The sequence below is a fragment of the Pectinophora gossypiella genome, chromosome 19 (assembly GCF_024362695.1).
Source record: "Pectinophora gossypiella chromosome 19, ilPecGoss1.1, whole genome shotgun sequence".
Lineage (NCBI taxonomy): Eukaryota > Metazoa > Arthropoda > Insecta > Lepidoptera > Gelechiidae > Pectinophora > Pectinophora gossypiella.
This window is the reverse complement of record NC_065422.1, coordinates 1,067,365-1,091,628: the sequence shown is the minus strand read 5'-3', so window position 1 is coordinate 1,091,628 and position 24,264 is coordinate 1,067,365. Positions and strand designations below refer to the sequence as shown.

The following is a 24,264-nucleotide window of genomic DNA, read 5'->3' as shown; positions in this document are numbered from 1 at the left end:
GCGCAATTTCAACAAATGTCAAATAGCATTACATACACAGCCTATATACGTCCCACTGCTGGGCACAGGCCTCCCCTCAATCAACTGGAGGGGGTATGGAGCATACTCCACCACGCTGCTCCACTGCGGGTTGGTGGAGAAAATGCAATAATGTTTTTCAATGGGAATTTTGTAACCCCTGGTATGATAGATTCTATATTTATTTTTTGTTTTCCACAAAATGTATATTCATTCTTGCTTGCTTACTTATCAGGGAACAGATTCGCAGGCAGAGAATTCCAGACCTTAGCCTTTCGAATTAGAAACGAGGATGCGAAACGCTTCGTCGAGATGTTATTTAAAAGAAAAAAATACAATTCACCTGTACGTAATAAACATGGCTGAGAGACCAGAGTAAGTAATGCCTCCAACCCCAAAAAATATTACTATTGCAGAGGCTGTTTACCAAATTACCAGTACGTAATCCCAGAGGTGGTACAAATCCTTCGTTTCTACAAGCTGGCGAGGAACGTCCGACGTCAGAATGCCCGACAGCTACTGTCGATTACACAGTCATTGGGGATACTAACACACGCAACACAATGAAACCCAAGCTAAAGAATAAAGGATACCACGTATAGGACGGACACTCTCTACCCTGCACCAATGGGGATCTATCGTGTGTGTGGTGGAGTACCAACCTCATCAACCCTGGTGTCAGGGTTACTATTGAGTCGCCAAAGGCCCCTGACATGGCTCATGTAACGACTACTTACTTACATCACTAAGTAGTAACCGGGACCAACGGCTTAACGTGCCTTCCGAAGCACGGATCATCTTACTTTCGGACAATCTGGTGATCTGCCAGTAATGTCCTAACCAAACTAGGGACCACAAAGTATTTTTTATGATATGTCCGCACCGGGAATCGAATCCGGGACCTCTGGATCGTGAGCCCAACGCTCAACCACTGGGCCACGGAGGTCGTTACCAAAAATTTTTCTAAGTTTTTTCTTTCCGATCTTTAGGGAATATTATATCACTATGGTTTTGTAGTTAAACACTAATCAGTAGCAACACTAGCGGGCCTAGCACCGTAAGCACGCGACTCTTTCTCGCCTGACGGGTGACGTATGTCGTTGCCGTGTTAGATTTAAACCCCCCCCCCCCCCCCCCCGCGCATCTATATTTTAGGTAGGCATGAAGGATGTTTGTTGTCGCGAACTAATTATCCGCCTACATAGCTAGAGTTCGTAGAGGAGCTCGGTGGCGCAGCAGTTAACGTTTTAATTATTTTCCTATCCATACTTTTGCGACGGAAAAATGGATATCGACTCAGAATCATGGTCTGAATCATCCCTCAAAGTTTTCGTTACGATGTCACTGTATACAGTTTATTAAAAACACTTCACTAACAGGATAGGAATATACATAGTTCACAATATACACACTTCACAAAAGAATCAAGAATTAGAGGGCACGGCCCTAAATAGTATAATACACTTGTGTTGTTTTAATGAAGGTCGGGGATGCAGTGACTCAAAAGAGTGTAAAATGTAAGGAAATGCGGAATGGAATGAGAATTTCGTAATTTTAAATGATGACGGTCAGAACGAAAGGCCAGTATGTGCAGAGTTTGTACTCTGCTACATACCTGCTCGTGTAAATAAACATACAGGACATAATCAAGAAATATAACATTTGACTGGAATTTAATATCAAAAAGAGAACAATCAGAAAATCCTTCATGTGAATTATTTCCCACAGTAGGTATCGCAAATTAACTATCGCAATTATTTCGATGCTTCGTGTCTTAGGGCGTGACACACTGGCAAACACGAACATGCTTCAGTGAGGACGCAAATTATTAAGAGCACGAACGCAGTTGCTTATTGAGGTCTTAAGAAGACCTTTCGAACATTTCATGAAATACTTGTCATTTACACAGTTAAGAGCAAGTGAATTCCACTTACTACGATCCTGACACACCACTTTCACTTCTTCCGCCGATTTAGAGTACTCTTGACCAGGGGGGTTAAAAAGGCCACGTCAAAGCAATTCACCTAAAAAAGCAATATTGACATTTGCGCATATAAAAGTAAGTGCACAATGCAAACAAATGTCAAATAGCAATATTGCTTTTTCAGATGAATTGCTTTGATGTGCCATTTTTAACCCCCTGGACTTTCTTTAAACATCCTGGATCTGATCGCGGTATGTACAGTCATGAGCAATATTATGTATCAACTTTAGGACTCTGTCGCACTAACATATTTCATATTTAGTGAGACTTACAGTTCAATTTGTCAAAAAAGTTAATGTGACATGGTACCAAAGTGTATACATATTAATGCTCGTGACCGTACGCCTTGGCTTGCCTCTCCCTTTACCAGTTACACCCGCATCAATCTTTTTTCTAAGTCTCCTTTTATTCATTCTCTCAACATGTTGAACCATCTCAGCATCCCTTTCTCAATTCTCGTCACCATATTCTCTTTCGCACCAAAACACTCCCTTATCAAGGTTTTAAGGTTTAAGATACTTTATTTCTCAAAAGAATACATTTGATTCGCTTACTGAGAAACAATCAATTTCATAATATAGTAGTTTAAACAACATTGGAATTGGACTAAGGTAGGTAGGTACTTAAATAACATTCCGAGACTTACTATAGGTACTAATTAGTAGGTATCTGTGTTCTATATGCGTTGACACTTTAATTGTTCCATCCACCAGCAACACAAGATTCACACTACCACAATATTACTACCTAATATTTTATGCATTATCCAAAAACTGTGAGCTTTAACAACTTGTTGAATAAAATATAGGTACACGCGGCAACTCTACATGTAACAGAACATAGTTTGTCCGTGTGTATGCCTTCGTAGTGGACAAACGACAGTTTTAATGACCATGTCGAATTGATGTCGTTTTTGTTCGGTTAGTACTGCTACTCACATCTGAGAGCCAATTTAACGTGACCCCTGACATGTGGTTTTTTAAGGGCCAACATTTGCAAACTCGGCTTGGGTTTTTGTTGGAATGAGTACGGCAATGCAGGACGGAAGGGGCATGTCACAGTGACTGTAACCTGGAACCTGACAGAGGGCAGCAGTAACTGTCAGTACTATTCAGAGGCGGAGGACAGGAGTCCTAGTACGGCTTTGAAATACACTACTCTGGGCGCCAACCCGCGTCAGACAGAGTACTGCGGGCGGAAGGCAAGAGGGAAACCACTGTCCTATTGTTCCCCAAAAAAAATAGCATGGAGAATGTTACGCCGACAAGAGCGTGGCTCTTAAATTAGTGATGACGTTGGACACCAACATTAGCAACAAGACGCAGGCCGTCAATTTGACAACATTTTTTTTTTCATCTTTGAAATTCGCCATATTCATCTTGCATAATCGTCGTTGCACATTTAAAATCTATTATGTGCATTCGGGTCAATTTTACAGAAATTAAAAAAAAACTTCCGCCTGATTTTTTTTTATGGCTGTGTGTTAAAAATATTAAAAGATAATTGATATTAACGTACATAAGAGTTTGTACTGAATGTTTTAGGAGCAAAATAGTATTCGATCCTGACAAAAAAGAAATTTGGTGAGGGTGACGCATAAGAGCTTTTAAATGGGCAACAACGGTATGAGCGTCGTTTGCATTGTATTTCCAATTTCAATCTTCTCAATCTTAGTCACTAAAAGAGAAGGTGCAGGTCGTGTCGTATCGGGAGGTGAAGGTTTTGGCGCGAAGAAGAGAGGAATGGCGATTACTCCACCGACAAGAGCGCAGCTCTTAAATAGAGAGAGAATCTTAGTCACTATAACGCCACTTACACCACATCTCTCTAGCACATCAAAACTGTACTGAACTGTAAAGTACAGCAAGATGTGACAGGTTCATATTTTGGAGTTGAAGACGAGTGATTGGTGACGAGTGAAAAATAAGGCCCTGGATCTCTACACGGAGACCATAGCCCTAATCGTAATCCTGTAACCGCCTTAAACGCAGCAATGCTTGCTCTAATATTTTACAGCATTCTACATTAGCACGTAGCATTTTCCGTTCTCAGTGCACAGTTCAGTACATTTCGGTGGAAAAATACGGCGGACAATTTATTACATCTTTTGTGTCCGGTATTACGCGGTCGGGCCTATTGTGCTCGAGATATTAGACCAATAACTTAGTTGGTGGATTTTTGTGTTTTCGCGTGTAGCGAGTTATGGCTCTTATGATATGGGCAACCGTGGTAGTCAGTAATTATGTTACTACGTTGTGATAACCTGTAGCATATGGTTGAGGATATTTTAAAGTCGTATGACCGAGTGTCCTTTTACAAACCAAACCCCATTGTCTGGAAGTCTCAGTCTTAGAGGTGTCCTTGTTTTATACAGACACCTTGACGCAGACCAAGACCCATCTGTGTGTGTGACGTCTGACGCTGTACGATTGAAGACTAAAGTAGACCGAGCGGGGGTGAGGTAAACATAGCGCAGCCGCTGGTGGGGAGCCGTGAGTAGTAGTATTCCTTATTGTATGCCTACAGGTTCCATCGAAAAGCCAGCAGGAGTCCGCGAAATTACTTATTTTTGACCGTTAAATAATAGGTACTACAAGGAATCGAATTCATTCTTCACATTAAAAGTAAGATGTTTGACTTTGAAAATATTTCTAATAAAGGGTTTGTTCTGGGTTTGAATTCATGTCTGGATCATAAATAATTTATATCACGTGGTTTTCAAGATTTATGTCCGATTAATAGCAAAAGGCGAGCCTTTTACATGGGACTTAAACATAGCTGGCGAGGAGCTGGTGTGTATACTATACACCCTCTGCCTACCCCGGTAATCCTAGAGGGGGACATATCACAAAAACCCTTTGTCAGGTGATCAGCCTGTAATGTCCTAACCAAACTAGGGATAGTTTGGTTTGATGACCTGATTGTCCGAAAGTAAGATGATCCATGTCGGAAGGCACGTTAAACCGCTGGTCCCGGTTACTACTTACTGATGTAAGTACGTAGTCAGGAGAGTCAAGCGTTCTTCCAACGGCTCCCACTCCAATGTGGAAGTATTTATACAGTCCAGAAAAACCGTAATCCTATTAGAAATTCGAAGTCGCCCGCTGGGATCGAACCTGTGTCCATTGTACACCTGAGCTTATTAAACTTTGCAATGAGGGTCAGTAGGCTGTCCCAGGGTGGCCACACCCAAAATTAAATTTGGGAGTAAATGACATTTATACCAAGACTTGTTTATAAACTGTAATGCTCAGTTGACTAACGACTTTGGGTTGGACTCGTAGTATTCTTACCTGGTAAGGTTTAATCGAAAAATTGAAGGGAAGAGAGGAAGGGGTAGACCTAGGATAACATTTATGAAACAAATAAAAGAGAAGGTGCAGGTCGTGTCGTATTGGGAGGTGAAGGTTTTGGCGGGAAGAAGAGAGGAATGGCGGTTACTCCATCGACAAGAGCGCAGCTCTTAAATAGAGAGAGAAGGTTTAATCGAGGATATTAATCCAATATTTTATTGCACAGACAACGGCCTCTATGGTCCAGATGAGCGATGGAAGACCCGGGTTCGAATCCCGGTAGGTCATATCACAAAAACCACTTTGATGATCACTAGTTTGATTACAGACTGATCACCTGATTGCCCGAAAGTAAGATGATCCGTGCTTCGGCAGTAAGCCGTTGTTAACAGTCACTGCTTACTGTTGTAAGTAGTTGTTACACGAGTTCAATTGGGTAGTTTCCTATGTCAAAGATATATTATGAACTCTGATTACTAAATAAACACAGATCTAAAGGTGACAAAAAACGTATTTTTTCCATTTAACTTATTTATAAATTTTATTTAAGGAAAATGTAATAATAAGTGCGACATTTTGTCACGTTTTTCTATGACGTCACAGGTTGCCTTTTCATACAAATTCCGTAGTAATTTCGTGTTTTGACGTTTAGTAAAAAACAACTGATTTGACTAGTTGGAAACTGGCCTATTCTCGACTGTCACTGACTGTCGGCAGGCTGAATCTAACCTAACCTAACGCGTGCATGACGCGGCATATTTAGTGTCTGTCTGTCTGTCTGTTTAAATTTGGAAAGGACAGACGGAAAACAAAAAAGCTCTAACACTACTTATCTAAAAGAAACTCACTCCATTCTCACTTTAACACAGATACTGCCAAAATCATTAAAACTTAACATTCAAATCACGACCCCTAGTGAACCTGAGATACAACAAAAAGTGACAAAACGATGATTTACGTGAGATAGTAGCAGCGTAGTGATGTCCCATGGCCCCGTGTAACCGCCAAAATGTCCGCCCCGTGTAACACACACACACACACACACACACACACACACGCACACACGCACACACGCAGACGCAGACGCACACGCACACACACACGCACACGCACACACACACACACACACTTTCTATCTACGTGGATAAAAATAGTACTGCTATTGGTCGATGTCGATGCCTTGCATTTAATTCGAGTCCGTACCGCGGGGGCTAATATAAAGTAGACGAATACGATAGATAGGTATTCTTCTTCTTCAATCGTGTGGGTTGTAAGGTGGATTATAAACCTCAGCAATCCTGGTGTCAGGGTTACTATTAAGCCGCCTAGGGCCCCTGACATGGCTCATGTAACGATTACTCACTTACGTCAGTACGGATCACCTTACTTTCGGTCAATCAGGTGATCAGCCTGTAATGTCCTACCAAACTAGGGATCACAAAGTGATTTTTGTGATATGTCCCCATCGGGATTCAAGCCCGGGACGTCCGGATCGTGAGCCCAACGCTCAACCACTGGACCGCAGAGGCCGTTATAGATAGATTGGTATTAATTTATTATAATTAACCTTTCACCAACGTTTGGAGGAAAAATAATTATAAACGCGTTAAAATATTAATTTGCATTTACACTATTATTCCAATTTCGAGTCAATGGCCCCGATTCCTGCAGACACCGCCTAATTTTATTTTAACTTATATCCGTCATTTTCATATCCGTCGAAAAGGAAAGGGAAGGATGATTCACAGCTCTTAATTTTAGGAAGAATGAGTAAATGAATGAATAACCCGGGCGAATCAAAAGGTACGTTGCTGGTATGCAATCCGTTTGACCTGCTGTCTACTTAACTATGTCGGGTTATTGACGGATGTAAAATTTTTAGACGGTTGGTTTAGATTTGTGCTTAAAATTGACGTGTGTTCCATAAATTTTATGCTTGTCGATTACCCGTCCCTTTCCTTTTCGGCGGATAAGAAAATGACAGATATAACTTAAAATAAAATTAGATGGTATTTACAGGAATTAGCACCAATGTCTCGATTACTCTGTAAATGTTCCGAATTATTTTTTTATGAGAATAAAGCTCTTTAAACTGAATTATTACCCTAATATCCCATTTTTGGCAACACTATTTGCCCGCAAATGTTCGTGTAAATTGAAGAGCTACTTAAGTACCCCCAAACGTGTGGGTATTTTTTTTGCTCCCCTTAGAGGCGTGATGTCAAATAAAAGACACGTGTTTGGCATCCTAGTGTGAAAAAGAAGTCGCGACATAAGGCGATAAATCGGCTTTTAAAAAAAAGTTTTTTTAGGGTTCCGAACTTCAAAAGGAAAAACGAAACCCTTATAGAATCACTTTGTTGTCCGTCATATGTTGTCAGACATACATACATATGCATGTATGTATGTATGAGCTTTAAATAATCTAATTTTTTTCTTATATTAGACATTGACTCGAAATTGGAATAATAGTGTAATGCAAATTAATATTTTAACGCGTTTATAATTATTTTTCCTACAAACGTTAGTGAGAGGTTAATTATAATAAATTAATACCAATCTATCTATAACGGCCTCTGTGGTCCAGTGGTTGAGCGTTGGGCTCACGATTCGGAGGTTCCGGGTTCGAATTCCGATGGGGACGTATCACAAAAATCACTTTGTGATCCCTAGTTTGGTTAGGACATTACAGGCTGATCACCCGATTGTCGTTGTGCTGCGAAAGGCACTAAGCCGCTGGTCCCGGTTACTACCTACTGATGTAAATAAGTAGACGCTACATGAGTCATGTCAGGGGCCTTTGGCGGCTCAATAATAACCCTGACACCAAGGTTCATTAGGTTGGTAATCTACCTCACAATCCACACGATAAGAAGAAGAAGATATAGGGTGCTCCCATAGACCTAGAATCATACAATTTGGCAAGAAGGAAGGTCTTACACAATTAAAAAAAAAACATGTTTTTGCTATTACAAACTTATTTGCAGTTGGTAAAACAATCGCGACCTATGTTGATGTATGGAGACAACATTTTTTCAACGGAAAAATAAATCCCCATGTTTACTAACCCTCAGGTAAGATTGTGGTAAAACGCAAACTAATTTAAAAATAACTTTTCTAATAACTTACTCTACCTTGTTATGATTAATCGGACTATGATGCGATAATTACCCCACTGCAGCGTAGCAAAATTGACCGCTATGTAGATACAGTCATGAACAATATAATGTACCCACTTTAGGACTCTGTCGCACTATTGACATTTAGTGAGACTTACAGTTCAATTTGTCAAAAAACTTAATGTGACATGGTACCAAAGTGTATAATATTAATGCTCGTGACCGTATGTAATGTATGTATGTGACCTAACCTGTATTAGGCCGGTTTTCCCTTCGCGGGTTGGAAGGTCAGACAGGCAGTCGCTTCAGGTTAGCTAAGCGGACCCTAATGCCGTAAGCGTGGCCAATTATTGGTCAGCAAAAATTTAGCTTCGATCGCCATCGACTCGCAAAGAAGAAGAAGCGGGCCCTGTGAAAAACGGGATAATGCTAGGGAGATGATGATGTATGTATAACTTATGCATATATATGTATGCTCCACAGTATATCCTGAACACTTTTTTTCCACGTGACTTATTGTAGATTTGCCACAAATTAACTACTTGGCCGGACCCTAAACTAATAATAATACATAATGGCCCCGATTCCTGCAGACACCGCCTAATTTTATTTTAGGTTATATCCGTCATTTTCGTATCCGTTGAAAAGGAAAGGGACGGATGATTCACAGCTCTTAATTTTAGAAAGAATGAGTAAATTAATGTGTCGGGTTATTGACTGACGTAAAATTTTTAGACGGTTGGTTTAGATTTGTGCTTAAAATTGACGTGTGTTCCATAAATTTTATGCTTGTCGATTACCCGTCCCTTTCCTTATCGGCGGATAAGAAAAGGACAGATATAACTTAAAATAAAATTAGATGGTATTTACAGGAATTAGCACCATTATTATGTATTCATTTAAGTTGTATTTGTGGGAGACACGGCTTCCGTGCCTCACTTAGCAGGGTCCACAGAATACCAGCGTCGTGGCTCGCGCCGCGGCTTATGCTGAGTGAGGCCCTTTTATAAAGGACACCACCACCATCGTTGACCAGTCCATACACACAATTATTTGTATTTCTCGTGTATGTTGTCTTTTAATTTTTTTTTATTATGTGTTTGATTGTAAGTTATGTGTTACTCCGTGTTTTATATTATATATTTGTTATTTATTTTATATTTGTTACTGTGGTGTCCCTTTATAATAAACGTTTCTTTCTTTCTTTCTTTAAACATACGGAAGAATTTCAGAGAAACATACATGATCGGATTTTAGTTTTTAAACTTATATTTTTATTTTGGTTTATGCAACAATTCAACATTTGCGGTCTCAATTTGTATTCAGCAGGATTGTATTATAATCTCACCACATCTCGGTTTAATTTCGGAAACGCATCAAAATAATAATTGTTTCGTTCAATAGCTCGATTCTGATTCGGTGCAATCACCATCAAATACATAATACGTAGGCATACAGGGTATTAGTGATTCAGACCACGATGAGAGGACCACGATTCTGAGTTGATATCAAATGGAATGTTCCGTCGCAAAAGTATGGAACTGAAAATAATTAGATTATTTTTTTAATTTTCTGACAGAAAATTCAAAGTGTTACTAAGACCCAAACGTTAATATTAAGTGGAATTTTCTATTGCAAACGTATAGAATTAAAAATAATTTAAAAAAAGTACAAAAATTTCATTAATTTTGCGATGGAAAATTCCACTTGATATTAATTCAGAATCATGGTCTGAATCATCCGCATTAGTATTCGTTACGATGTCACTAACACCCTGTATAGGTAGGTACCCCGGTGCCGGTCTACCAATGATTAATTATTTTTATTTATTTAATAGGATGAGTACTTATATTAATGTAAGTACAGTTTTCATTAGCACAGTTGTCTCGACCATTATAGACGGCGATACGACACAACATCTCCTCACGTTGGTCTAACACAGTCTCCTCAGAGGAAGACCTAGAAGGACGTACATTGACCAAATTGGAGATGTCCTTAGAAAAGGTTCAGTACGATCTACTCTGAACCGGCGTGCGTGTATGAAACGATTGATGAATGTGGAGGAAGTAAGGGAATAATGTCAGGTTCGAAGCAAATGGAATTCCATAGTCTCCGTTGACTGCTGCTGGCTATGAATTTGGGATTCGAACCAGTGAAGTCACAGTGAGAGTCGTTCTTCCGACTGGGTTACCACATCTTGTTTTTTAATTGTTGAAGTTCGCTATGTATGTATACACTCTAATTACGAGCCCTAAACTTTTGTGTCGCGCTGTATAATGTAATTTCGAGACTACATTACTTTGACGATCTTATTACGAAATTGAATTTTGTTAAGACATGTCATTGTCACAAGTTATAATAATTCTCGTAAGTATAATGTACAAGTTACGTTCGTTCCTCGTACAGACATAAAGAGAAACTTGGAAATGTACCAACATAAGCATAAATAGGAATTATAAATCTGCCCCTCGCCGCGTCTGCCTGTCTCTTTGCGGCTAAGGGCTCCCACACATAAACACGATACGATGTCGCGTCGTACAACGATGCGGCGTTGTTTCACGATACGACGTCGCGTCGTGAAAATCTACGATGAGCATCGTAAAATAACACGACATCTTAATGTTAGTTCATTCCGAAAAACGGAACGCACTCGACGCATTCTGCTTTTTCTGTTAATAAGAAGACGAAGAAAGAAAAGACAGATTCAAACTATACTGGACCCAACCATTTGATCATCCGCCATCTTTAAATTTCTAATAACAACTGCGCAGGATTGCATCGAGAGTTTCTAACGTCACGACGTCGTATCGTGCATAGACACGTTACGTCATATCGTGTTTATGTGTGGGAGCCCTAACTCAAAAACTACTGAACGGATTTTCATACGGTTTTCTCCAATGTATAGCTATAGAGGGATTAATGAGGATGGTTTTAGGGCATATTTTATTAATGTTTTCGTATACATAGGTTTATATCTGTCGACAAAAAATGTTAAAAATAACGAAAAAATCAAAGTCGACTTGGAGCATCGAGGAAAACCTCGTAATCGTCTTCTAAAAAAATCATTCTGGTGTAATTTTCTTTAACAAAACCTTGAAATAGATACGCTACTTTAAGGAAAAAAATTACTGTATTTTTTATCTGGATTGAAGCGAGCGAATCTGTTGTGACATTTTGTTAACAGAAATCACATCAGAATATTTTTATTTTTTTAAAAAGAAACGCTTAGCTTTTTTCCGTTTCCGCCGTAACTTACTCTACCTTGTTATGATTAATCGGACTATGATGCGATAATTACCCCACTGCAGCGTAGCAAAATTGACCGCTATGTAGATACAGTCATGAACAATATAATGTACCCACTTTAGGACTCTGTCGCACTATTGACATTTAGTGAGACTTACAGTTCAATTTGTCAAAAAACTTAATGTGACATGGTACCAAAGTGTATAATATTAATGCTCGTGACCGTATGTAATGTATGTATGTGACCTAACCTGTATTAGGCCGGTTTTCCCTTCGCGGGTTGGAAGGTCAGACAGGCAGTCGCTTCAGGTTAGCTAAGCGGACCCTAATGCCGTAAGCGTGGCCAATTATTGGTCAGCAAAAATTTAGCTTCGATCGCCATCGACTCGCAAAGAAGAAGAAGCGGGCCCTGTGAAAAACGGGATAATGCTAGGGAGATGATGATGTATGTATAACTTATGCATATATATGTATGCTCCACAGTATATCCTGAACACTTTTTTTCCACGTGACTTATTGTAGATTTGCCACAAATTAACTACTTGGCCGGACCCTAAACTAATAATAATACATAATGGCCCCGATTCCTGCAGACACCGCCTAATTTTATTTTAGGTTATATCCGTCATTTTCGTATCCGTTGAAAAGGAAAGGGACGGATGATTCACAGCTCTTAATTTTAGAAAGAATGAGTAAATTAATGTGTCGGGTTATTGACTGACGTAAAATTTTTAGACGGTTGGTTTAGATTTGTGCTTAAAATTGACGTGTGTTCCATAAATTTTATGCTTGTCGATTACCCGTCCCTTTCCTTATCGGCGGATAAGAAAAGGACAGATATAACTTAAAATAAAATTAGATGGTATTTACAGGAATTAGCACCATTATTATGTATTCATTTAAGTTGTATTTGTGGGAGACACGGCTTCCGTGCCTCACTTAGCAGGGTCCACAGAATACCAGCGTCGTGGCTCGCGCCGCGGCTTATGCTGAGTGAGGCCCTTTTATAAAGGACACCACCACCATCAAAGTCGACTTGGAGCATCGAGGAAAACCTCGTAATCGTCTTCTAAAAAAATCATTCTGGTGTAATTTTCTTTAACAAAACCTTGAAATAGATACGCTACTTTAAGGAAAAAAATTACTGTATTTTTTATCTGGATTGAAGCGAGCGAATCTGTTGTGACATTTTGTTAACAGAAATCACATCAGAATATTTTTATTTTTTTAAAAAGAAACGCTTAGCTTTTTTCCGTTTCCGCCGTTTCTTTTTACAAAAGTCGGAATACATTGTTTTTTTAACATAGAATAATAATAAAAATGTTATAACACTAACCTGGATAGGTCTTCAGAAGAGTCGCCTATGAAGTATTATCAAAGCTGCCTTAGCTTTAAGGTGTTCATCGACATCAACCTGAAATGAAGGAATTTATATATTATATTAAAACAACGTATTTCACAAAAGGTTATGGGGTTTACACTTTCAATATTATCTTCTTTTGTATTGCCTTGGTAGCAATCTCTTCCAGGCAACCTTTAGGTATAGGATATGAATTTAATGAAAAGTGTAGCGGGATAGACAGTGCAAAATAAGAAAAAAAAATGTTGAAAAATATAAGTAGGTACTTACTACTACTACTAGATAGACTATATTAAAAACAATACATAGAAAGCAATAAATAATGATGGGGACCTTAATGGGCTGGTGATGATGATGATTAGGTGAAGGTACGTAAACCAGCAAATCTTAGCCGTACTTAAAACTCTTATTATTATGACTCTAATCTTCTTCTTATCGTGTGATTTGTGATGTAGAATACCAGCCTCATCAACCCTGGTGTCAGGGTTATGATTGAACCGCCAAAGGCCCCTAACATGACTCTAATAGTCAAGGTTTAATATTGAAGTTAGGTTTAATATTAAAATTTTACGCCCAACCTCTTACCCCGACTTTCGGACGTAAAAAAAAACGATAAAGTGAAGTTAAAAACGTTAAAATCGTGTCCGTGGGACTTGGAAACAATATCGTAAGACTTTTGAAATATGGTTCATTTCCTTAAATGCATATTTAAGAAGACATCTTGGGACTGGCCGTGACTTTGAGGAAGGTTTTTAATCCTACTTAAAAAAACGAGAGAAGCTAAAGATAAAACACAAAATGCTCGCCTGTTTACCATTCAGGGCGTGTCGTTAAAACCGACAACGGGTCGATATCTGTTCTAACGTGATGGACCATTAATGAAGGATGTATTAAAGAAAAACCAAGTAAAGAGTAGTCTTGACTTGTATCATAGACATCATGTAGCGGGATAGACAGATTCATTTCCTATACCTAAAGGTTGCCTGGAAGAGATTGCTACCTTAGCAATAAGGCCGCATATTGTACTACCAATTTAATTATAATACTAACTAATGTGATTTAAGTGCTATAAAGAGTTATTGTATTGTATTGTATAGAATAAATAATTATTATTACGTATTGCAGAACGGTAACTCTCTGCCCCGCACCAATTCGTATTGGGCGCAGAGCCAGATTTACCTCACCCCCTCTGCGTTTTCTGAGTTCGAATCCTAGCATGATCAAAATTTAGACTAAAATTGGCCCCGATTCCTGCAGACACCTCCTAATTTTATTTTAAGTTATACCCGTCATTTTCTTATCCGCCGAAAAGGAAAGGGACGGATGATTGTCAACAAGTACATTTTAAAACGAATGAATAATCCGGGCGAATAAAATAGACATCTCGCTGGTATGCAATCCGTTTGACGTGCTTTCTACTTAACTCTGTCGGATTATTGGCCGACGTAAAAATCTGCTTAAAATTGACGTGTGTTCCATAAATTTTATGCTGTCGATTACCGTCCCTTTCTTTTTAGCGGATAAGAAAATTACAGGTATAACATAAAATAAAATTAGCACCATTAGGTATGTTTATTTTATTTTATATTTAATAAGCTGTTTAAGTGCAATAAAGTTTTTGTATTGTATTGTAAGCACTTATCTAACAAGACGTAGCAGGCGCTCTTAACAAAATAATTCACTTATTTGATTCGCGTTATCATTCCGGCCTAATTTATTTCACTAATTGAATTTAATATCACGAATTTCGGTAAACAATATTTGAGTGTTCTTCATGCCTAAAGTTTAATCTGACTTAGCCTAATATGATTTAGTTTGTTTGTTGAACTGCAACACTTTAGTTGATTAAAATATTGGAGTGGAAAATTTATCCTTTAACTTATTGAAGTTTTCTGAGCCAACTCTGATAGATTTATTGATTTATGTGCGTCGAACTCACGCCTATTTCCCATCGGGGTAAGCAGAAACTATGGAATTCCTTTGCTTCGATCCCGACACACTTCTCTTCCTTCCTATTTTTTCATCAATTATTATTGTTTGACACACGCACGTTAGTTCAGAGTAGATTGTACTAAACCATTTCTAAGGACTTCACCAATTTGGTCAATGTACGTTACGTGCGCAAGTCTTTTACATAAACTTGTCATTTTATATACAACTAGCTTTTGCCCGCGACTTCGTCCGCGTGGAAGGATTTTTCCCGCTAATTCCCGTTCCCGTGGGAATTCCGGTACCTAAGCTACGTTCCTTCCAAATTTCAAGTGCCTACGTTTAGCCGTTTAGGCTGTGTGTTGATATGTCAGTCAGTCAGTTTCACCTTTTATATATTTAGATATGTTAGTGACATCGTAACGAATACGGAGACGGATAATTCAGCTCATTATTCCGAGAGTTTTCATTATCAAGTGGATATTCCATCGCCAAAGTATAGAAATTAAAATAATTAAAAAAAAAACACAAAATAAATCACTCAGAATCGTGGTCTAAATCATCCCCCTCAGTATTCGTTATGATGTCACTAACAAGTATTTACAAAAACCGTTCTCTCCACCGACATATTTCCGTTACATTTCTTTATTGTCATAAAGAAGTTAAAATATTAACAAAGAGCGTTATTATCGATGCGGCCTTTAACCCTTCTTATCGAAAGGTCCTCATTATACATCAATTCAACGTATCTATCACATTGTTATGGGTGTAAGTAAATTATAAGGTAATAAAAACAAAATTAAGATAGAATACTACACAATTCCTGTTCGCCGCGTCCATGCCGCGGGGGTTGGCGCCTATTACTTCAGTAGGCCGAAGTGAGATGGTGGCTGAGTTCGGATAGGGACCCAGACCTACGGGGTATAACATAGAACGCATGCCCATGGTTACGGGTGAAGACCTTAACGGTTGCAGAGACGGAGATGGGAGCCATCGGTAAGGCAATGCAGGACGAAAGAGGCGAGTCACCTGTCACACTATAGCCTGGAACCTAACGGAGGGCAGCAGTAACTAAGGACAGTCATTGTACGACTTTGAAATAGACTATTCTGGGCGCCATCCCACTCGCATCAGACAGAGTACTGAAAGACTGCAGGCAAGAGGGAAACCACTGCCCTATTTTTCCCTCAACAGTAGCATGGAGAATGCTACACCGACAAGAGCGTGGTGACCTACTCAATACTAAATAATTTATGCAATTCCAAGTAACACAATGGGGTATTACAAAGGCACAAGAATTAAAACATGGACCTGGTGGCCACAGCAACGTAGAAGGGAAGAGAGGAAGTATGTTTTATAAAAAAAAAATGAAAAAAATCCTATTGAGGATACAGGCGTGATGCTTCACGCACGTGGATGTACACCAACTCCTCGCTATGTTTAAGGTCATAAGACCCAAAGACCTTTGACAATTCAAACCTTTACTATTGTGTTAGTAGGAGGCTATGCCCTACGTATTAGGGGGGAGCATATTGCCATTAACCGGGCACAAATTCGGGAAACCACGTGTATTATAACTTTAACTATTAATCAAAACGATATTCAAACTTTTTCCTACGTCTTTTCCACAGTTAAAAATAAAAATGTAGAAGTCCATGACATTCAGTATTCAAATACCAGTCTTTATGGCATTCCCAAAATAGCTAAAAATCTTGGAGACAGCTTTAACGTCTGTTTTTACACATTTTCGACGGCTATAAAAGTTAATTTAGGGGAGTTTGGTTGGAAAGATTAAATTAATTCGTGAAGGACAAACGAAGAGTTATCGATGGGGACATTTTCGAGCGACAGACACGGACCTAGTGACCTCCACTTCCTATTGCAGGCATTATTATGATGAGGGATTTTCCAGAATATATTTCCCAAAAATAATACATATAGCGCTGTCGAGAATGAACGTGATAATTACCTATTTTCTCATTACTCAGGTACGGTCACGAGCATTAATTTGTATACACTTTGGTACCATGTCACATTAACGTTTTTGACAAATTGAACTGTAAGTCTCACTAAATGTCAAATATGTTAGGGCGACAGAGTCCTAAAGTGGGTACATTATATTGCTCATGACTACATCATTATTCAAATATACAATGTAATCGCAGAAGCATATTTTAAATATTGCTTAATATTTGGATCATATTATGTATAGAACCTACCTATATTGCTTCTCTTTATTTTGATCAGAATAATAATGGATGGAAGATGTTAGTGCCTGGGTGTAATAAAAAGGGTCATCATTTATACTGAAGAACAAAGATAAAAGATGCATAATGTGTATTATCCATGAAATTAGAAGGTTAAACGAAATAAAAATCTTTACAGTGCTAAATATTGTTTTGAAGGTACGTAGCCCGAAAATAATGATACAGAGGGCAGCAGTAACTGTCAGTACCTTTTATTCAGAGGCGGAGGACAGGAGTCCTAGTACGGCTTTGTAATAGACTACTCTGGGCACCATCCCACTTGCGTCAGACAGAGTACTGTGGGGCGGAAGGCAAGAGGGAAACCACTGCCCTATTATTCCCTAAAAAAGTAGCATGGAAAATGCTGCACCGACAAGAGCGTGGCTCTTAAATTGATGATGGATGGAGCCCGGAAAGTCATTCATTATAGAAAAGGAGAAACTGACTGACAACGTGACTAACGTCACTCCGGCCTTGGTGCAGAAATCACCTTATCGTGTAAGTTGAGTAAGACAGACAGTCCTCGCGCTCCCCCTTACTCCTTAGCGGCTTACAGCCATTTTGACCAAAGAAAAACCCAGCGAGGGGGTGAGGTAAATCTAACACGGCGCCCGATACGAAATGGTGCGGGGCGGAGACTTAGTACCATTCCATACGTTGTAGGTATTATTCTTTATTCTATGCTAACGAAGGTAGAAAATAGTTTTTTTTTTGGGTACCGATTCAGATGATGGATCATAGTAGTATTTACGTATAGATAATATAACCTAAATAGCCTATATACTTCCCACAGCTGGGCACAGGCCTCCCCTCAGTCAACGGGAGGGGGTACGGATAGTTACTCTTTAGGTACGCATTTGGATGAACGGGAAAACGGGATTTGAAACACGGGAAAATGCTAAGGAGATAAACAAACAAACAAACAAAAATAGATAATGATTTGGATGACGTATTCATCGTAGGACTTTATATCAAAAGACATAATAAAATTCTAAAACACTAGAAATACAACTCAGCAATATTTGCTATTATACCATATCCTGCCATTTTGCATTGAAAAGACATCCGACTCCGGCGATCACGACCACTCAATAAATTGCGCATACGTTCAAGTAAACTCATGTTTTATCGTTTGTTTCAATTTCTTTCTGTCCGTGACTCTTGCGTCCGGATTGGGTATATCCTCCTGCGGACCTGATTTCCTGACAGAATACTTAAACGATGATGTTCTGGATTTTAAAAGGACTTTGCTCCTTATAAATATGATGAAAGAGCTTATGAGCTACAAGGAAAGAGAAGAAGTAACAGATTAAAGAGAAGGTGACCGTCGTCTCTTCTGACGAAACGTCTCTTCTGAAAGAATTGACCTTTGAAAGACAAGAATGGAGACTGCTACACCGATAGGAGCGTGGCTCTTATATGATGAGTTATTAATTTATCCTAAGTGCAGTTTACACTAACACATTTGGCTCGACCATTATAGACGGCGATACGGCTCACCACCAATCACGTTGGTCAAACAGAAAGCTATATGAAGTGTTGGTACCTTGTGCATCTTGCGATGGAAGTACGTTTGACTACCCCGATTGAGATATAGTCGTGAGCTTGTGTTATTATAATTCATCATCACCAGCCCATTAACGTCCCCACTGCAGGGGCACGGGCCTTTCCTATGGATGGATAGGGAGATCGGGCCTTAAACCACCACGCGGGCCCAGTGCGGATTGGTGGTTATTAACGACTGCTAATGCAGCCGGGACCAACGGCTTAACGTGCCTTCCGAAGCACGGAGGAGCTCGAGATAAAATCTTTTTTTTTTAATGGTCACCCATCCTAAGACCGGCCTTTGCGAAAGTTGCTTAACTTCAACAATCGCAGACCGAGCGCGTTTACCGCTGCGCCACCAAGCTCCTCTTTATTATAATTATGGATGTATAAACTAGTTTACTGATCCCAAGCACTTTCATACAAACAACTTCGCTTTACACAGACACTATATATTGACATTATCGTACACGCGCATCTGTGTGTGTGATGTCTGACGCTATACTACGATTGAATTCTAAACTATGTTCGAGGGTGGGTGAGGCAAACCTAGCTCAGCCGCTGGTGGAGAGCGGAAATTTTCCGATCTATACGTAGTATTATTCCTTATTCTATATCCTGAGTCCGCCCCGGTATTTATCGAAATATGGCGCCTTGCTTTATCAATGGTGAGTAATAAATTTAAATGTTTTAATGTTCAGTTGACCGAGAACTGTCAAGAGGCGTCGAAACTTTTGATTTATTTACACAATTGATTTCACAGCGGCAAAAACTTGCCTGATAGATTACTATGGCAGTTGAATATTCACGAAATGCTAAATGATTTAAATACTTCATCCTTGGTCCAAATCTGCGATTAAAAATGTTTCAAAGAAACGCCAGGACAAGAGTACTTTAAACCGGCGAGCATGAATGAAGATTTTTATGAGTGGATAAGCCAAAAGTGGCGTTACGGAATCGTAGTATCAAATTGGAATTCCGTGGACTCTGCCCTCAATTGGAAGGCGTGATATTATAAGTGAACTCGTCACTTGTGCCCCGTAACAATTACTGCACGCCCGGCCTCTGTGGTTCAGTAGTTGAGCGTTGGACTCACGATCCGGAGGCCCCGGGTTCGAATCCCGGTGGGGGATATCACAAACGTCACTTTGTGATCCCTAGTTTGGCCGGCTGATCACCTGATTGTCCGAAAGTAAGATGATCCGTGCACGGCACGTACTATTTACTGATGTAAGTGAGTTATCGTTACGTGAGCCATGTCAGGGGCCTTTGGCGGCTCAATAATAATTGACGAGGCTGGTATTCCACCTCACAACCCACACGATAAGAAGAAGACAATCAGTGCACGAAATCGTCTCGCATTTGGGTGTTTCATTTCCCCAAATCTTTTTTTTTCCGCGTCACCGTTTTGATTGCGAGCTTTTAGACAATTCCACCTTTTCGTCCAATTGTAATAAAAACGAGTCATTACAGACCTAAAATCCTTTTTGACGTATCTTCCTTGTTTCGTTACTGAGTCTGGTTACGATATATAACAGGCTCTTTCAATCTTTCATGTTTATGATTAAATGACAATGTTCGATCACATCAATCAAATCCTTCGATCCTTTGACTGAGATTTCAATTTACATTGGCGAGCGGACGCATGGAAATCAAACTCTTGATGTGCACAGCACTGCAGGGTTAAAAAGGCCACATTGGATCAATTCATCTCATACAAGAGTTTTTGTATTGTATAATAAGGGCGATATCCGATAGGAGCTACGAGGTTTTTCTTGCAGCTTCTTTTCCCCGGCTATACAGGTTGTGAGAAGCTGCAGTAGTTTTAGGCGGATGAGACGTTCGTTATGTAAAATTGACGATTTAAAGTGTAACTATGTTACCTATTGAATAAAGATATTTTTGAATTTGAATTTGGAGCCGTGGTAGCAAAGTTGGTAAAACGCTTGCCTCTCACTTTGCCTAAACCAATCATTGTCGAATTTGTTTTCGAATTCATATTTAGATCATAAATGATGATCACGTACTCAGCGGTGAAGGAAAACATCGTGAGGAAACCCACATTCCCGAGATATATGACCTAATCTGTATTTGGCTAGTTTTCCCTTCGCGGATTGGAAGGTCAGACAGGCAGTCGCATCTGTAAAAAACCGGACCTGTCAAATCTTCAGGTTAGGTAAGCAGACTCTGAGAAAAACGGGATAATGCTACAGGGCCGATATCCTCGAAACAAACTCGTAACCAATAATATCTTAAAGGGTAGAATCGTATTTGGAACGACCTATCTGCTTTCACAGCCAGCGTATAGCTAAGTGCTCCCACTTAGACAAAACGACACAAAATGGAAAGAACAAAGACAATTTGCTCTCAAGAAATTATTGCAACGGCTGCCATTCAATATCTTAAAAGGGCATTACGGTAGCGGCGACTATAAATTGAAAAGCAATAAAGAAGCTGTATCATTTTTATTTTTATCGCCTGGTTCACCTCACCCTTACCAAATACCCAAGTGTCTGATAGTAGAATACTACCGGTGTGCTTCCCCCTTATTTACAATCTTGAAATCTTCAATATACCTGTCTGAATACGTTGACATTTTATAAGCTTAAAAAAGAAAAAAAAGAACCATCCCAAGCTAAGCACCAAATTGTTCTATAGATGACCCGTGCTTGAGAAGGCACTTTAAGCCGTTCGTTACATGACCGATATAAGCTTCAACTTCAGATATCAGCGACTCAATAAACCTGACACTAAGGTTTCTAGGGTTGATAATCTCGCAACCTATACATCCGTCTGGTCAGGACGCACATCTTACATAACATCTTACTCACGACTACATCCCAATTGGGGTACACTGAAGTACATACATCGCAACATAAACTAAGTACCCACATCTCATCGAGCTTTTTGTAAGACCAATGTGATAGGTGGTGAGCCGTATCGCCGTTCTTGATGGTCGAGCCAACTGTGTCAGTGAAAACTCATTGATGCAAGTTCGGTACTGGGGTTCTAACCGGCGCATCACCGACCACCACCGATTAAGAAGCAAGCCGATTACCACAGGACCACATTGACTATACACGACACTCGGTCTTCTAATATTATATATATTAATATATAGATATTAGGCAGCTAAATTACTCAATTGTATATCAATATTTTATGTTTTTTTTTTTTTTTTTAAAGAACGTCTAGGGCCCTGTGCCGAGGTTTTTCTTGCAGCTTCTTTTCCCCGGCTATACAGGTTGTGAGAAGCTGCAGTAGTTTTAGGCGGATGAGACGTTCGTTATGTAAAAATTGACGATTCAAAGTGTAACTATGTTACCTACTGAATAAAGATATTTTTGAATTTTTTGAATTTGAATAATAGGTTGGTAATTCACCTCATAACCTACACGATAGAAGAAGGACCCCAGTACAAGACACTCAGTCTTCTAAAAAAAAAATACCGTTAATTTTTCAACACAGGTACCCTATTATACACTAACAGTCGCTATCAATGTGCGATAAAGATAAAACCGGCGATAAAAATGACCGTTGAAACGTTCGTCTGATAAAAAGTATTTGCCTTACCGATATCATTGGGTGTGGCAGACGAGTATTGCAAAATGGAATAGATATTCCCGTAGCATGCATTTGTTATCTTTTGTTTGAGCAACTTTTCAGTGTATCGAACGAGATATGCTGCTCACGAGTTAGTACTTAAGTGCACTGCATACAAAATGAAAATAGATTTAATGCACGAAATATTATTCATGCAGATTCTCTGGACAACTCTTGTTGGGACAACTCCCGTTTTAGTTACTTGTTCTATGGAAAAAATGCATCAGCTACTAATGGTGCTGATTCCAGTACACACTATATAAGATTATTTTAAGTCGTACCCGTCATTATCTTATCCGCCGAAAAGGAAAAGGACGAGTAATCGACAGGCATAAAATTTATGGAACACACGTCAATTTTAGGCAGAAATTCAAGAAACCATTTAGAAAATATGACACAGGGGTGAGGTAAATCTAGCTCCGCGCACGATACGAATTGGTGCGGGGCGGAGTTACCGTTCGGTATCTTCTTCTTATCGTGTGGGTGGTTGAGGTGGAATACCAACCCTGGTGTCAGGGTTATTATTGAGCCGCCAAAGGCCCCTGACATGACTCATGTAACGACTACATACTTACATCAGTAAGTAGTAACCGGGACCAACAGCTTAACGTGCCATCCGAAGCACGGATCATCTTACCTTTGGACAATCAGGTGATTAGCTTGTAATGTCCTAACCAAACTAGGGATCACAAAGTGATTTTTCTGACGTGTCCCCACCGGGATTCGAACCCGGGGCCTACGGATCGTGAGTCCAACTCTCAACCACTGGACCACAGAGGCCGTTCGTAGTATTATTATATGCCTTCACATCTGTTCAAATAAATTTGTCCTGAGACCTTCACGCGGTCCTATAGGTAATTAAATTAATTAACCAATATTAATTTGGACCAAAATCTCACCTGATGGTAAATGAGGTACTCTGAAATGGAGCACATTTTCGTTATAAATTAATATCAAAATTACAATGCGTGGATATCCACGTGTTCTGGCAGAATCTATAATTTAATAGATTTTGGCCAAAAAAGAGATTTTTGCGATGGAAAATTCCACTTGATATTCACTTGGTACTCAATTATGAGCTGAATCATCCCCCCTCAGTATTCGGCATGGTATCACTAACAACCTGTACAATATATACATGTGAATGTAATTCCTTCTACATTATAAAAGGACATAATGAAAATCTGGTTGACTGACAAAATTATCATTATATCACCGACAAGATAACGCACGTCCCAAACCGCTGGGAGTTGACGATGAAAAATTTGAACAAAGCTTCCATTTATTAAACGTAGACAAACAGAATGGGGTTTTTGAAAATTCAACCCCAAAGAGGGAAGGAAATTCAGCAGAAGGGTTAGAATGGGAGGGAATATTTAATAGGGCGCTCTCTCAAAGTGTTTATTTGCAAACGCGAACTTTCTAGAACGATCTGTCTTCCGCGTGAGTGCATCATTTAATCCCATTGTTTTATCCCTTAAACCCTTGCAAAGAAATGGTCGCAAAAGGGAAACTTAAAATTCCTATCCCCTGTCGTTTGACATTGTCCGTCCTTTGTACATATTTGGGTCGTTTCCTTCAAAACTTCATCAGTTATTTCCGTTTCGGTCTAATTGGGGTTCCCTTGCTCCGTATATTTGGCCAAACACGCTTGCTGTTCCTTATTGTTTTGGCTAAAGCAAGATTTAATTGTGATAAAGGACTCGTTTTCATAATGAAGAGGAGTATTTATAACTTATCAGTTAGACAGTATTTTGGCTATAAAATATGGCTATGGCTTTGGCTATGTTTTTGAGGCATAGACGCTTGTTTAGTTTCGCAATGTTTTTTGTCTTGACATTAAAACCTACTTAATTGAGATTCGCGTATCTGAAAATGCAGGCACGCGTGCTTAAAACTAATGTATCTACGTGGTCCAATG

At 39.4% G+C, this 24,264-nt stretch overlaps 1 protein-coding gene across 2 annotated transcripts in view; it reads right to left on the bottom strand.

The window, feature by feature from the left end:
- LOC126375462 (uncharacterized) overlaps window positions 1-24,264 on the bottom strand; it is a 289,848-nt gene that overhangs the window by 251,094 nt on the left and 14,490 nt on the right. For both annotated transcript variants that reach the window (XM_050022391.1, XM_050022392.1), the window contains exon 2: window positions 12,997-13,074. The gene's annotated coding sequence lies outside the window, so the exon portion shown is untranslated. The remainder of the gene's footprint in view (window positions 1-12,996; window positions 13,075-24,264) is intronic.